This window comes from Rattus norvegicus, chromosome 18, assembly GCF_021556685.1.
Source record: "Rattus norvegicus strain SHRSP/BbbUtx chromosome 18, alternate assembly SHRSP_T2T, whole genome shotgun sequence".
Classification (NCBI taxonomy): domain Eukaryota; kingdom Metazoa; phylum Chordata; class Mammalia; order Rodentia; family Muridae; genus Rattus; species Rattus norvegicus.
This window is the reverse complement of record NC_141551.1, coordinates 23570227-23585660: the sequence shown is the minus strand read 5'-3', so window position 1 is coordinate 23585660 and position 15434 is coordinate 23570227. Positions and strand designations below refer to the sequence as shown.

The window sequence follows — 15434 nt, the reverse complement described above, 5'->3', positions numbered from 1 at the left end:
TTCTAACATTCACTCTATTTTTTTTTTTTTTTTGGTTCTTTTTTTCGGAGCTGGGGACCGAACCCAGGGCCTTGCACTTCCTAGGTAAGCGCTCTACCACTGAGCTAAATCCCCAGCCCCCATTCACTCTATTTTTAAAATGAAGTATCAAGGTTGGAGATATAGCTCAGCAGCAGAAAGCTTACCTAGGAAGCATGTGTTCCTGAGTCTAAACCCCACCAAATAAATATAGGAACTAAAAATCAAAACATTACAGAATAAGTTTATTACAAAATAAATACTAATAAGCATGGATTGTAAATATCTGCACCAGTGGAAGAGAGTACAATGTATAATGGCTTAAGGCATTATTGAGATGTCTATTTTGTGTTTCTTCTAGGGAAGAAAAGGCAAGCATCAACTGAGTATTAACATTTTTCAAAATCTTACATGCCATCTTATGTTACATGAGACCTTGTATCAAAATAATAAAGGTGGAAGAGGTGATAAAGAAAAAATAGGAGCTGAATTAAGTTTTTATTTTTATTCATATGTGTACACATAAGTATATAGTTGCCAGGACCCTTAGCATTAAAGTTACACGTGACTGTGAGCTTCCCGACCTAGGTGCTAGGAACCACTGGTCCACTTGTTCCTATTATTGTTCTTACATTTGTTTATGTTAGTCTCGAGATTATTTTTAAGGGGTCCTAGAAAAAAATCCTTATGATCTTCTTCAGATAAAAATCATCTTGGAGGCTAGAGAGATGGCTCAGTGGTTAAGAGCATTCTTCCAGAGTTCCTGAGTTCAAACCCCAGCAACCACAAGGTGACCCAAAACCATCTGTAGTGATATCTGACACCCTCTTCTAGTGTGTCTGAAGACAGCTACAGTGTACTTAGGCTGTGCAGGGGTAAAAGCCGAAGACAAAGGAAGGGTGATAGTACTGAAATCTGGATACACAACACCAAAATAAATAGAGGAACAAAATACACATCTAATGTGTCAGTTCTTCTACTAAGCAGTAATCCCTTAGCTCCAGTCCAGTATGTTAGTTTGTATAAGATGAGAAACATTCTACCCTTATGAGTTGTGGATGAGTTATTGTGTATAAAAAGCACTTACGGCTGGTATGGAATCTGCTTATTCTGACATCTCATGAATGCAACTACATCTCGGGTTTAAATTAAAGTTTCACTCCAGATATCTAGGTCAAATTTTCTAAAGGCCTAAAGTTTTCTCTAAATTTGTTCTGAAGACAGTTTCATTATGTAACCAGTCTAGTTTCAAACTCAGAATCCTTCACTGTCTACCTTCCAAATGCTAAGTTGTGTGCCAAGGGCCCCTTAATGAGTGTCTTGGGATACTGGTTGCTCACAACTTTAATTCCAGTACTGGGGAGGTAGAGGCAGGTGAATTTCCAAGTTCAAGGCCAGCCTTATTCCACAGAGAGTTCTAGGACAACCAGGGCTACAGACAGAAATCATAGCGGTGAGGTGGGAATACGGGGTTTACAACAGCATATTTTGGGCTGGCAAGATGGCGCAGCAGTTAAAGGCACTTGCCTGACAACCCGAGTTTGATTCACAGGACTCACTGCTAGGAGGGCAGAACCAACCTCCCATTCCCAACTTCTTGAGGTCCTCTAATATCCATATCACATATGTATATGTATATATGTACATGTATATGTGTATACATACATATACATAGGCATGAATGCATTCATTCATAAACATACATACCCACACATACCACAAAATAAATTTAGCATTTTTAATTTACTAAAATAAAAAAAACAAAGAAACAAACTTTCTTAAGTTTGAGGATTGAGTCTAGGATCTCACATGTAATACCACTGAGCTAAATCCCCAACCCCACAAAAGTTCTATTTTTTTATAGCCATAAATTTTCTAATGTTCATGGAATAAAATTAGTTTCAACAAAAAATATACAAATTATAACATGTATTATGCTGAAAATGTGTTAAAATAGCCAAACACAAAGACCACATGACTCTATATGAAAAATCTAGAATGTGCTACACAGAGAAAGTCTCTCAACTACAGGTTACAGGGGTCCTGGAATGAAATGTAACTACTTCATAAAACAGTCTTTCTTTCCAAGATAATGAAGAAAATTTAGAACAAGGAAAAAGAGGCAGCTATGCCACACTGAACAAGCTAAATAAGCCGAATGGTACATTTTAAAATGGCATAACAGCTAGGCATTGATGGCATATAGCTTTAATGCCAACGCTCTAGAGGCAGACATAGGAGAAGCTCTATGAGTTCCAGGCTAGCCAAAGCTACATACAGAAATTCTATCTCAGAATAAAATAAATGGTTTAAAGGGTGGCCTTAATGATATGTGAAGATATATCAACTAAAAGTGGAAATTTTAATAGACTAAAAAACCATTCAAACAGATATGAAACAGAATAATAGAAAGCTGGGGACTGCTGAAGCTAGGCAGAGGGCTGGATAGTGATAATCCTGAGATCTGCATGACAAACACCAGTTCTACCATTTTGAGCCAAATCTGAAGCAAGCTTTATTAAAGACTGACCAAGATGGACTTTGGTCAGGACTACTTCCTGGAACTTCTATCTGAGTGGCCTAGAGGCATATTTTGTAGGGGTTTATAAAGACAAACCTGTAAGTAACCTATTTTCCCCATGAGGCATTTTGTTATTTTCCAAGAACTACAACTCCCAGCATTCTGGCGAGTTACCTGGGCCTTGGGAGAGTGGGGCTTACAGTTTAATTTTGAGTATTACAATAGAAAGCACTAAGACCCAAATCGAGTGTTGATGGCATGAATGACTAAGGTTCAACAAAAACAAGCAAGTTATTGAATAAAATTTGTTCTGCAAGGGCAGGTAGATAGAGCGCTTGTTCCATCTCCAGCACCACATAAAAGCAGGCTGATGGCAAATACCTGTAATTTGACAAAGGAAGAAATCTCCCAGTAAGACCACCCTGGCTACTATGCACATGAAAAGCCAACCTGGAATATGCAGGATGAAAGAGAGGGAGAAGGAGGGGAGGGAAGAAGAGGAAACACAGAGTTCCAGGACAGACCCTCTGTCTCAGTGATACCTGTCTCAGAAAAATACATAAAATCAAATCAAATATGTGTTCTGAAGCTGAGGAGTGGCAGCAGAAGCCTTCACACTCCAGCACTATGGAGGCACAGGCAGGCAGACCTGAGTCTGAAGGCAGCCTGGTCTACAGAGTGAGTTCCAGGACAGCCAGGGCTACACAGCGAAACTATCTCAGATAAACTAAAACAAACAAACAAACAAACAAACAAAAAAGGTGTTCTGAGAAAGGTCTTTGGTTTTCTCGACAAAGTCCAAAGTACTACTCAAGTTCAAAAAAAATCAAAATTTTGGAATGTTTAAAAAGGAGGAAAAAAAGCAGAGTGGTGGCAGTGACTGCCTAAAGTCACAGCACTGGGGAAGCAGGCGCAGGCAAGATCTCGGAGTTGAAGGGCAGCTGGTGTAACAGTGATTTTCAGGACAGTCAGAGCTACACAGAGAAACCCTGTCATGAAAAACCAAAAACAGGGCTGGAGAGATGGCTCAGCGGTTAAGAGCACCGACTGCTCTTCCAGAGGTCCTGAGTTCAAATCCCAGGAACCACATAGTGGCTCACAACCATCTGTAATGAGATCTGATGCCCTCTTCCGATGTGTCTAAAGACAGCTACACTGTACTTGTATATAATAAATAAATCTAAAAAAAAAAAAAAGAAAAGAAAAACCAAACATGCACACAAAAAGGAGGGAGGGAGGAAGGGAGGGAAGGAGGGAGGGAGGGGAAAAAAGCACAACTATATTTCAAATCAAAATTCAGTACTATGTAAGAAATATTAAATATTCGCTTCTGTCAAATGCTGTCGTTTGTTAACTACAAGCAATGCAAACCTCCCACACACACCTTGTAAAACCTTTATGTGAAAGTTCTGCTACCCTCCAACTAGGTAAACTTTTGTTTACACAAAGATCTTGCTGTGGTCTCACAACTCCGTTTATTTGACCTCCTTTGCTCTGATTCTTTTAAACTAGACAAGTGAAACAGCTCTAGGCTGGGTCCAGCAATAGGGAGCCCCCTGCTTTAACTGACACCCAGATAAGCTCCTGCTGCAATGCATTTGCACTTTCAGTTTTCTAAAGAGCGCATTCTTCTGATCAGAAGGAAAGTTTGCCTCGTGGAGTGAGACACTTTAATTGGAGTGCTGTTCTCCTCCGTGACACCTATCTATCTATCTACCTTCTGAAGCCCAGAGTGACTGACACCTATCTATCTATCTTCTGAAGCCCAGAGTGACACCTATCTATCTTCTGAAGCCCAGAAAGCTCAGTGGTTAAAGACGTTTGCCACCATGCCTGATTTCCCAGGACCCACATGGTATAAAAGCAAGAATCAACTCTCACAAGTTATCCTCTGATCTCCACCCTCCACAAAACAGCAGGACATGAGCCCGTCCATATTACATCATCAATGAAAAAGATTGAAAAGCCTAACACTAAATAAGACAAAACAAACCTCCTCACCACACAACACCATGAACATGCTTCACATATGCCTTACAAACCCAGACACAAGCACACTTCCCAAATGCCTTCTTCTTCGTCTTCAAGTCAGGCAATCCATAAAATTACTTCAGAGTGGGGAGGGGTGAGAGAGAATGAGATGATTTAGCCAGAACAATAATCTGGCTTTAATTCCTAGCATCACAAAATAAAAATAGCTAGACATAGTAGTGTATTCATGTTATCTCAGCACTTGGAAGGTGGAGGCAGGAAGACAATCCTTCTGCAATGTAAAGTATTTGAGGATAGCCTAGGCTACATGAGACTTTTCTCCAAATGAGGGAGGGATAGAGGGGAGGAAGGAAAATTCTTTTAGCCAAGCTTTCAACAATGCTTGCTTTGTTGGTGTTCTGGGTTAAACTGTGCCCACCTCACTTTATTTATCAAAGCCCTAAATCCCAGTATCTCAGAACATAATGACATATTGCTTTAAGGTTCTAATCTAGATTAGGACTCAGACAATAAAAAGGACAGCCATAGATCACAGCAAGTCAAAGAGAAAAGTATCACCAAGAACGGAACCTTCTCTCATCTTAGCTTTCTGAGTTGCAGCACTGAGAACTGTGAGGAAACAAATTTCCATTATTTAAACCTACAATACTACAATACTTGGCTGCAGCTCCTCCAGTCAATTACAGAGCAGCAGAGTTAGAGCAAAGGCCTGCTGGACCTCCTGACTCTCCTTCAACAGGAGGTGCCAAAGATGTCAACTGTCTCTAGGAGCAGAAAACCTGACACATAAATGTGAAAAATCATTAACCCACATAGAACACTAAGTCCTTAAAGTTATCCTTCAAGCTTCACAATGGAACTAAAATTATTAACCAAATGCAAAGAAATAGCAGCTTTAACCTTTTGAAAAATTAATAACATGTTTTGTACTTGCTGTAGTAGTCACTTCAGATACAATAAGAGAATGACAAAATTCAACTAAAATTTAGACTTCCCTCAAACATAGTTATCCCATAAGTGAGCTGGGGGGTCAGGGGAGGGGGAAGGTAGGTAAGAATAGGAACAGAAGTCAGGAGGAGACAAATTATAGTATATATGAATATCCTTAGTAAATTATATGTATAATAATTAAACATCCAAATTGTTAAGGATAAAAATCTATCTAAACAACTAAATTCAGTTCATCTTTCCCCTAAAAATAAATCAGTAATGTCAAGCAAGGAGCGCAATTCAGTCAAGAGTTTGCTTTATAGTACATACATCAGGTAAAATCACATCATTCTGACTCACTAAATACAACATTCACATTCACAGAATAGCAGTTTCCAGGCTCCATGAAACTATTTTTATATAACAAACATAACCTGACTACATAAAATTCCAGAAGTGAGCCTGAGGTGAGGGCACACCTTTAAACCCAGAATTCATAAGGCAGAGAAAGGTGGACCTCTGAGTTCGAGACCACAGATCAAGTTCTTGGACAGCCAGGGCGCACAGAGAAACCCTGTCTTGAGGGGGTAAAAGTCCTGTAAGCAGAAGGGCCTGAGCTTGAATCCCCAGAAACCATGCAAAAGGTACTCACAGAGGCACACTTCTAGAACTGACGCACAGGCAGGTGAAGTTCTAGAGCTCACTGGCCAGCCGGCTTAGAAAAATGAGTGAAATCTAGGTTCCGTGAGAAACTTTTTGTCTCAAAAAATTGAGTTGTAAAGTTGGGTATGATAGCGTGCACCTTTAATTCCAGCTCTCAGAAAGCGGAGGCAGGCAGCTCTCTATGAGTTTGTAGCCTACATCCAGGCTAAAAAGAACAGAGAGCAAGCAAGAAAGAAAGAGAGCTAAAGTCAACTTCTGGTCTCCATTCACATGCACCATGTGCACATACACACATGAATGTACCCCCCAACATACATATAAGTGATGTTTCCCTCAAGAACGTAACCCAAAAATACCTAAACACACATATCAAACTTCAACATCAGGAAGTAGAGGAGAAGCAGAAAACATCTCATGGTTGTTTACAATAAGCTCTCAGCTTTTTCGCAGATTCCAATGAGGAAAAACCATACACAATAAAAACATGTCAGGTATAGTGGCACAGGTTTTAATGCCAGAAGTGGTAGGCAGGTCTCTGACTTCAACGCCAGCCTGGTCTACAGAGTAAGTCCAGGAAGGCTATACAGAGAAACCCTGCCTCAAAAAAGTAAAAAACTAAAAAAAAGAATGTGTTAGCAAATAAGGTTTTATACTATTAAAGGTGCAGCTAAAAAATAATTTGGGGCTTGGAAGATTATTAAGCAAGTAAATGCTTGCCATTCAAGTATCAGGTCCAGAGTCTGGACCCCCAGTACCCATGTAAATGCTAAGAGAGCACAGTAAAACTTCCCCTGTAATCACAATGCATGGAAGGTAGAAATGGGGTCCCCAAAGTAAACTGGCCACTTAGACTAGATGAATTAGCATGCTCTGGGCTAAGTGAGCATGCTGCCTTGATTATATAGAGAGAAATAAACCAAGTAATACAATGTCAATTTCTGTCCTCTACCCACATGTGCACACAAGATGCATGAATAACACGTTTCCACACACTAGATGCTCATATACATGCAAAAAGTCCTTCAAAAACAACAACAAAACAAATTTAAAATGTTTTTATATTTAGAGATTGTGGGGGGGGGGTGTATATACTAGAGCACTTACCTGCCTACTTTTGGGGGAGGGGGGTGTTTACAGATAGATGGCTTGGCTTAGCAATAAAAGTGGTCAGTGCTCTTTCAGAAGACCCAGGTTCTACTCCTAGAGCCTATATAACAGTTCATAACCACCCATAACTCATAACTCCAGTTTCAGGATATCCAATACAGTCTGACCCCATGAGAATACTAATACATGGAGGAATATTATACATATAAAATACATGTGCATACACATACATACATGTATTCATGTATATAAATATAGACAGAGGGACACATAGATGTTCTTGAAAACAAAAACCAGCTCAGTAGTGTTGACACACACCTTTAATCCCAGCACTTGAGAGGCAGAGGCAGGTGGGTCTCTGTAAATCCAGTCCAGCCTGATTTACGTAGTGAGACAGTCTTTGAGGGGATGGAGGGTGGAATCTCCTGATCTGTTCATGATTCCTATTTGGTTTCATTCTTTTTTTTTTTTGGGGGGTTCATTTTTTCGGAGCTGGGGACCGAACCCAGGGCCTTGCGCTTCCTAGGCAAGCGCTCTACCACTGAGCTAAATCCCCAACCCCTTGGTTTCATTCTTAAAACTTTTTTACTTTTTTTTTTTTTGATTGTATTGTTTTGTTTAAATACAGGGTCTCAACATGAAAACTAGCTGGCCTTGAACTCAGGGTAACCTCCAAATTCTGGGACCTTCCAAATTCTGACAAACTTTACACAAAACTAGCACACAACTAAGAACAACAAACGTGCCTAAAGTGTGGAGGAGCACAAACCTATAGTCCCATTACTTGGGAGATAGAAGCAGGGGGATCAGTAGTTTGGCTACCTATCAAGTTTGAGACCAGCCTCAGCTACATGAGACAGAGAGAAAGAAAAGGAACAGGAGAGAGGGAGGGGGAGGGGGAGACCAAACATTCACTGTCACTCCAGCAGAGGGCTCAAGTATAACAGAAACTATTACCAGAAGCAAAGTGAGCTGCTCCACACAGGTAAGGAACGTGCATTCAAGACTAGCACCCAGGGGTTGGGGATTTAGCTCAGTGGTAGAGTGCTTGCCTAGGAAGTGCAAGGCCCTGGGTTCGGTCCCCAGCTCCGGAAAAAAAAGAACAAAAAAAAAAAAAAAAGACTAGCACCCAGGTTCCTCCTCTAGTCTCAGTAAACTAACCTTGGATTGCACATTTGAATATACTGGTATTCTGTGATGTACTAGTACAAAAGGGAACTTTTTTTAGGAAATAAATATTTGAAATAGTTTCCCCTAACCTTCAAAATACGCTGTCCTTAGATTGTTTTTAGCAGAGGACTGGGGGAGTGATCGGTTGTGGCAGCAGCGGTTTTAAATTACCCATCTATCTAGGTTCTGAGTTGGCTGATCAAACCTGAGACACCACCCCAAAGGACACATAAACCCTAATCTGCCATGAAACTGAAAATGTCCACGCCAATGGTTAACTGGGCCAGTAATGAAATGATCAGCATGCTTGTTCTCCTTGTCTTGTTCTCACACTAATAAGTAGGAGCCCTACCCTGCATATGGCATATGCTTTAACCCCCACTTAGGAGGACAAGGCAGGCCATACTAGGAGTGCAAGGCCATCCCAGTCTACACAATGAGATCCTGAATTAAAAAGGATAAATCAGTAATGTATACATTCTGAGGTACAAAGGACAAATAATGAAGCCAGTAAACATATAGAGTCCCCCTCTCCCTACCCACAATGTTCTTATGACTTGTTCTTTTGCTGTTTGGCCAGTAGGTTTACTGCCTTCTTTAAAATGAAAAAAAAAAAAAAAATCTTCATAAAACAACGGGTTTAGGGCTGGAGATATGGCTCAGTGGTTAAGAGCACTGACTGCTCTTCCAGAGATCCTGAGTTCAAATCCCAGCAACCACATGGTGGCTCACAACCATCTGTAATGGAATCCTCTCCTTGTGTGTTGAAGACAGTGACAGTGTACTCATAAAATAAATAAACAATAAAAAAGTATGTTTAAAAAAAAAAAAACGGGTTTAGTGCTCAGTACCTGTCCCTGAGCTCTGAGGAAGCTTACCTTTGCCTGAGCTACCCAAGCTTTCTTCTAGGAAGGGATGTCATGGAAAAATTCTACACCTTCTTTCTAACTACTCATTTTGTTTTGTTTTTGTTTTTCTTCTCATAGACTGAATTTTGCATAGACCATCATGAGCTTTCTTCCCTACCCTCCTTTGTCTAATAATCTTTACAACTGGAGTTATTGGTTGCTTAGGTACTGAGAAAATTGTTTCTTCTAAGTGCCTTCATTTTCTCCCATCAGGTAATCCATATATGATTTGCAATATAACAACCTATAAAGTACTCCTTGCTTTCAAATTATTTTAAATAAAAAAATCAATTATTTAAGGGACAGAAAAAGCTTCCATTCACAGCTGTTGTGGGTTGTCCTGATGCTGCTGTATACTGATGTTAGTTCTGCCTCAAAAGGGTATGCCCCAGATACTTGGGTGATCTCAAGTGCACATTCTCCACATTTTAACTATTCAGTAAAGGCTAGAGAGTGATTGGGCAGTGGAAGAAATAGGTGGAACTAGAGGTCTGAGAGTGGGAGCGGGGAGTGAAGAGAGGAGAACGAGAGGGAAAGGAGAGGACAGAAGATGGGAGGAAGCTGCAGTGGACCTGAACCCTGGGGCCAGAAGAAACGGAAAGTAGCAAGGAGTCTTATAGCTAGGAAATAAGTGTAGTGTTAGATCTGCCCAATCCAGCCATACAGCTTATAACAACTGGACTGTATTTTTTTTTAATATGGGCAAATTGGGGTTGGAAAGTACAGCAACATAGCTCCCCTAGAAGGTCACCAGAACCTCAATGCCAGTTTAGCTTCAGCAATGTATGCACCCCAACAGCAGCCAAAGGCACTGGGCTGACCACCAATGCTTTCCATGTTGTATTTATCTTCAGTAACCTTCACTTGGCTTTCACAGACCTTAACAGGCTAACTCTATCGAGAGGCCTGTGGGCCAGCAGCAAGCTAGTACAATGAGCACAATTTGCTGGGTTAACTCCCATATTTTGGTTCATGGCATCAACAGTACTGCTAGTTATACAAACTTCATGCTGCATTTCCAAGGACAGCAGTCAGGTTTGCTGTCTTATCTTCTAAATTTCACTTGGCATCTCTTAAAGTAGACCTTATTCTTGACAACTTGAACATGTGCTATGCTCAGAACAGACATCCTTATAGAATCCTTATAGATGGCTTGGCATCAAGCTTGCAGGCCCAGAATGACACGGTATTCTCTGCATTAGCTGTGGTAGTAGAAATGTGGTGCTGTTTACAGAATACATGTATCTTCTGGGTTTTTTGTTTTTAAAGACAGGATCTCACTGTGAGGCCCAGTCTCCAGCCCAGCCACTCTAATACCAGCCTGCATCAGCCTCCTACGCTAGGGTTAAAGGTATATACACCAGGCCCAGCTTAGCTTTTTGTATGTTCCTTTTTTAAAAAACTTTATATTTTATAAATTTACATAGATTCTATTATAGATAGTTATAAATCACAATGCAGTTGTTGGGAATTGAACTCAGGACCTCTAGAAGAGCAGCCAGTGCTCTTAACTACTGAGCCATCTCTCCAGCCCCCTGGTTTCTTTTTCAAGACAGGGTTTTCAAGACAGGCAGATCTGGCTGTCCTGGACTTGCCCTGCAGACCAAGCTAGCCTCAGAGTTACACAGATGTGTCTGCTTCTGCCTTCCCAGTGCTGGGAAGGACCCATTGATAAGGCTTCTAAGGCTCCTCCTTATCTTTTTACAGTTCATATATACATTATCATCACGTGGTTATGCCACCTATGACCTAGTGAAGGGCATTCTGGTTGCTTCCCAGTTTGGGCAATATAACTGCTATAAACATTAATGTACAGATTTCCCTGAGAAATTATTTTCAACTTTTGTATAAATCAAGAAGTACAATTGCCCTTTAATCCCAGTACCTGGAAGGCAGAGGTAGGTAGATCTCTGAATATGAGGCCAGCCTGGTCTACAGAGTGAGTTCCAGGACAGCCAGGGATACACAGAGAAACCCTGTCTGGAAAACACTTGTTTTTTCAACAGCACAACTGGCTTTTCGAAAGTACAACTGGTATATGTAAAAGGATGCTTAGTTTTGTAAGAAACATTTATATTGTATCTAAAGTGTCTACATCATTTTGCATTCCCACCAGAAATGAATGACAGCTCCTGTTGTACTATGCTAAGTATGTAGCTTTTGGTGTGAGGGTGTTGTTGGTGGTTTTGAGGCAAAGTCTCCCTATTCACTCTGGCTGGGCTGGTAAATATGTGTATCCCAGGCTAATCTCAAATTGGTAGCAAATCTTCTGCCTTAGCCTCCAGATTTTAAGGGTACACAAGCACAATGCCTAGTTCAGCTTCTTTCTACAGGCTTATTTGACATCTATAGCATAATGTTTCTACTCAGACCTTTTTGTCTACTTTTTAAAATCGAATTACTTTTTAAAAATTATGTTTTGTGAGTTCTTTCATGTTTTAGATATCCTTAAATGAGTTGGATGTTTGTTTAGTTGGTTGGTTTGATTTTTTGAGACAGAGTCTCTCTATATAGCCCTGGATGGCCTAGAACACTCTATGTAGAATAGGCTGGCCTTAAACTCCGAAATCTATTCGCCTCTGCCTCCTGAGTGCTGGGATTAAAGGTGAGCACCATCTTGTGAGATATCTTTTCCAAGTATTTTCTCATGATCTATAAATTTTATCTACTTGTTTATTTATATTTACTTTTGAAGTACTGGAAATCAAACTCAGGTCCTTGCAAACAACATCCCTAATAGAGAAGCATCCCTCATACTGAGCTCCAAATTATTTTGAATATTACACATACATAAATTTTTTAAAAACTTGTTTCAGAGTGTTGGAGATAGCTCAGTGGATGAGAACATGTATTGCTCTTACATAGGACCCAAGTTCAATTCTCAGCAACTAGGTCAGCAGGTCCAGAATCCCAACTCCAAGGGACCCAACACCTGGTATCTGCACTCAAACAGGTACAACCAATAATCAAGCACACATATACACATAATTAAAACTAATTCTATAATAATATTTTATTAGTTTTATATTTAATATAATTTTATAATTAAATTAATAAAATATTAATGCTTTATTTTATATAATATGTTTGTTTTTAATAAAACTAGTTTCAAATGCTGACCACAATCAAGATAAAGACTCTGGGGTTAAAGATATAGCTCAGTTGGCAAAATGCTTGTAAGCATGCCTAAAGCTCTAGGTTTAATGCCCAGCACTACAAAAAACAAGTTTGGTGGCATACATATATCTATAATCCTGGCACTAAAGAGGGAGCAACAGGAAAATTATAATTCAAGATTGGTGGGGCAGTGGGAGCACAAGTCTTTAATCCCAAGGCCAGCCTAGTCTACAGATCAAGTTCCAGGACAAAGGCTACACAGAGCAACCCTGTCTCAAAAAGCTACAACCAAACCAAAAAAGGCAAAAGAAGCAAAAAACGTTCAACACCATTTTCAGCTCTCTCTTTCTCTCTCCCCTCCCAAAACCACCCACTTATTCATACATAAATCCTGTACTGTTCCTTGTATCAGCCTCCAATACTAACCTTAACTACAGCACCCACTGAAATGTTTCTCATCATTAAAGTATATTTTCACAAACATCATGCAAACAAAATTGTTATCTCATAAAGCTTTTGAGTTTGCCATGATGTTTTGAAGAATCAACCATGTTTTAATTATTCCTGTCTTTTACTGCTAAATCTACGGCGATAATCAAATTTCATCTATTCACTGGAGACATCTGGAACGTATGCTGTTCCGCAACTGGAATGAAACTGCTATAAACTACTATAGACACCAATACAGCTTTTTCTATGAATGTAACATCCCTTTCCTGGAGTAAAAATGCAGAACTGAAACTTTTTTGAGTTTCAAAACTGATGCTCATTAATCTTCTGAAAAACTGCCAAGCTATTTTCAAAACTAGCAGTCTATCCTGTGTTCCATCTCCAGTACCATAGAGTAAAATAGAATATCATAAAGAATGAGGCAGAATAAATACAGGTTTTCATTGTTTTTTGGAGGGTTTTTAAGAATTAGAATTCTGTTGGGCATGGTGGCACAGACCTTTAATCCCAGCAATCCAGAGGCAGGCAGATCTCTGAATTTCTAAGCCAGCCTGTGGATTCCAGGCCAGTCAGGGGCTACATAGTAAGACCCTGTCAGGTAGGTAGGGACAGAAGCAGGAAAGGGAGTGGGAGAGAGGAGGTAGGTAGAAATAGTGAAGGGGATGATATATTTAGAAACAATAAATATCTTGGATGTTTCAAGACAGCCCAGCATTGTGCAACCATGTAGCAGAACAGGAACTACACCATATAAAAGTCTGACAGATAAACCCACCTAGTTTAGCAGTCACCAAGTTAGGCAGGCAGAAGTGGCTTATACTGGAACTTATACTGGCTATAACATCAGAGTCACAAATCATAATAGTCAGTTCCCTTGGCCACCTGAGCTCTATGCTGGTTTGGAAGTTTTGTTAGAAATTCTTTAGCTCTTGATGCTCTTGTGAGAGAAGACTGATTCTTGGTTCTTTAGTTAATTTTAGTGGTCTATACTATGAAAAAATTTAATTTCTCCCATCACCAATTTTTAGGCCATATAACTGCTCATGGTATCTCATTAGTAAATTAACATCTGTAAAAATTTCTCTAAAATTCTTCTCTTTCATTCCTGATCCCTATGCCCATTAAAATTTTGCAGCACACAAAAGAGAACATAAACAAATTTGGTATCTTATCATTACAATAAAAATGAAAATACCTATTGCCTAGTAAAGTCACAGCCACCCCAACATCATAGCATAAGGCATTACCTGGATTTGTAAAAATGCTAATATAAGCAAATCTATATTGCCAGGTACATAACAATATAGCACATTTACATTTATATGTACAATTCTGAATTATGTACAACACACAGTACTTGACAATGGCAACAAACTATAGCACTACAGGCTTATGTATACTATATAATACTCTACTTCAGAGTGTGCTCCTATTTAAAGGTGAAATACATATACATATATGTATATACATATACATTCATACTGCCAACAATAGACCATACTTAGTATTTGGAAAGCTGAGGCAGGATGACAAGTGACAGCCTGAGACACAAAGGTCTACATAGTAAGTTTCAGGACAGCTAAAGTTACTTAATGAGACCCTGCTTCAAAACACCACCACACGGGGTTGGGGATTTAGCTCAGTGGTAGAGCACTTGCCTAGGAAGCGCAAGGCCCTGGGTTCGGTCCCCAGCTCCGAAAAAAGAACAACAACAACAACAACAACAACAACAACAACAAAAAAAAAAAAAAAAAAAAAAAAAAAAGGAGTGAAGCAGTCACATTCTTTGGTCCCCAGCTCCGAAAAAAAGAACCAAAAAAAAAAAAAAAAAAAGATTAGCCTATACTATCATGAGGGGTATGTAAGCACCATCTATGGTGTTCATACAATGGCAAAAACCATCTAAAGTCCAGCAGTAGCCGCGCATGCCTTTAATCCCACCATCTTGGAAAGCAGAGGCAGGAGAATCTGAGTTTGAGGCCAGCTTGGTCTACAGAGACAGAGGAGACACTGATCCAGGGCTACAAAGAGAATCTCTGTCTGGAAAAACCACCCAAACAATACCTCCCCACCCCCAAAATAAAGGCATCTAAGGTCAGGCATAGTGGTATCCCTATAATCTCAGCATTCAAGAGACTGGTAGAAAAACAGCAAATTTGAAGCCAACTTAAGCCATTTAGTTCTCCTAAGTACTCTAATTAAAAATAAAAAGCAGCCCACTCCACACCCCAAAAAGCCAAGGTAGAGAGATGGCTCAGTGGGTTAGGAATGGTTCCAGTTCTTCCAGTGGATCTGAGTTCAGTTCCCAGCACTCACATCTGGTGGCTTCCAACTGTTTGTAATTTTGAGTCTACAGAGATTCAATGTCCTCTTCCAGAATCTGTGGACACTGCGCAAACCACATATACATAATTAAAAATTAATCTTTTAAATAAAACTAAACAAAAATTTAGTAGTACATACCCTTTTTGTAAAAGTCTATTTTTATTATTTTTGATTATTTATATATGTATGTTTATCTGCGTGGGATGTTGCAAGCACTCAAGGAGGCTTCAGAT

At 39.7% G+C, this 15434-nt stretch overlaps 1 protein-coding gene across 2 annotated transcripts in view; it reads right to left on the bottom strand.

Moving 5' to 3' along the window:
* The window catches only part of Wdr33 (WD repeat domain 33), a 103072-nt gene that overhangs the window by 76845 nt on the left and 10793 nt on the right, over nt 1–15434 (bottom strand). The gene's annotated exons all lie outside the window — the stretch shown is intronic.